Here is a 1668-nt window from a genome sequence, read left to right as displayed (position 1 = left end):
GTCCCTCTCCGTCCTGTCGGCCCCTCATCACCTCCGGCGCTGCCAACGTGTGTGGCGCTGCGCTTGCCGCGCCCTCCTGCGCGCAAAGGAACGACAGGCGCACTACGCCGATCGTCGCCGCGCCCCAGCCCCTGACTACCAGCCGGGACAGAAGGTTTGGTTGGCTGCTGGGAACATCCCGCTCCGGGGCACGTCCCGCAAACTGGCTCCCCGTTTCATCGGGCCGTACGAAGTGGTCCAAGTCATCAACCCGGTGGCAGTCAGGCTCCGGCTTCCGGCCTCTCGGCGTGTGCATCCCACGTTCCATGTATCTCAACTTAAGCCGGTCCGCCTCGGCCCCCTGTGCCCTCCTTCCGAGCCCCCTCCTCCCGCCCGGCTCGTCGGCGGCCATCCGGCCTATGCGGTCCGGCGGATCCTGGATGCGCGCCGGCGCGGGCGCGGCTGGCAGTATCTTGTGGATTGGGAGGGGTACGGCCCCGAGGACCGCCTCTGGGTCCCGCGCTCCTTCATTCTGGACCCTCGTCTCATCTCTGCTTTCCGTGCTTCTCTCCGCAGGCGGGGTCCCGGCCGGTCGCCTGGGGGCGACCCTTGAGGGGGGGGTACTGTCATGGTCCGCGGCCCGGCGTCCGGGGTGCTGCTGGGATGTCCACGCCCACGAGCGTGGCTGCTAACCCCACACCTGCATCCCATCCCAGGCGATCACCAGGTGGACTATTTAATCCTGCCCTACCTGCTGCTCCACGCCAGTCCGTAGTCGCCTCTCAGCGGTAACGTACGCCTGCGGAAAAGAACTCGTATGACAAACTCTCCATCGGACCTAACACTGTTTTTTTCCCTGTGTACCCAGATCACAACTCGGCGTGTTTTTGTTTTCGAGCCACCTGCCTGTCCACCTGTCCGCCTGAGATTTGGTTCACATTCAGCTTCGCCGTCTCGACCCCTTTTGGAGCTCCACCCCCCTCTGGTTCACTCGGCCCGGCTATCACCGTGAGACGCACACTCCACCTTCCCTCGTATGCTGCCTTTTTTCCGCACCCCAGTAATCTGTCTCTCTTTTTGTTTTACAGCCTCTCACAGCCCCGCTCTCGGCGTTCCCTGTGCGGTCCCTCGGTTTCTTCTGGTTTCATACGTTGTTTTTCTGGCTACCCTCACGGGACACCTTTAGTTGCAATAAAAATTACTTTCTTTATTCGCTCCTACCCTAGTGTGTGTGTTCTGCTACTGGGTCCTGCCTGCGCTCGGAACTTCGGTTCATGACAACAGGAATACTTTTACTTTCTTTTGTCTGTTGCAGATGCTTTGATCTTCTGTTTTTTCTTCCTCTGAGAATGGCTGACTGATCAAAACAGGCGTCTTGTGCAAGAAAAGACACCTTTGACAAAGGGCTTTATGGATGAAAAAGACATAACACATGATATCATCAAATGTCAAATCTAATTGGTGAATTTAAAGAGACTAGCTAAGTGTTAACCACAACAGTTTTTTTTTTTTATACTGCACGACATCACACGACATCAAACCTGACACAAGTGTAATATTTATGGCAAAAGTAAAGGTAAAACGTGGGCAACTTTTTAAAAAATAATTTCACTTTTGCCATTTATTCGTTCAGTTATCAAAGTGTAAGGATTTCTTCATTTACTCTGAGTAAGATCATTGTAACCACAA

The 1668-nt window shown here is 55.1% G+C and overlaps 1 long non-coding RNA gene across 1 annotated transcript; it reads left to right on the top strand.

The window, feature by feature from the left end:
* The first annotated feature begins 255 nt into the window (after positions 1 to 255).
* LOC146717392 (uncharacterized) lies at positions 256 to 1245 on the top strand. Its single transcript, XR_014921903.1, has 3 exons — positions 256 to 767; positions 848 to 987; positions 1068 to 1245. It is a non-coding gene; the product is annotated as an uncharacterized LOC146717392 (long non-coding RNA).
* The last annotated feature ends 423 nt before the right edge of the window (positions 1246 to 1668 follow it).

Source organism: Copadichromis virginalis, linkage group LG2 (assembly GCF_057382275.1).
Source record: "Copadichromis virginalis isolate Kocher_CV1m ecotype Utaka linkage group LG2, C_Virginalis_male_GT1.1, whole genome shotgun sequence".
In the NCBI taxonomy this organism is placed as follows: domain Eukaryota; kingdom Metazoa; phylum Chordata; class Actinopteri; order Cichliformes; family Cichlidae; genus Copadichromis; species Copadichromis virginalis.
Note: the sequence above shows the minus strand (reverse complement) of the source record. Positions and strands in the feature narration are given on the sequence as shown.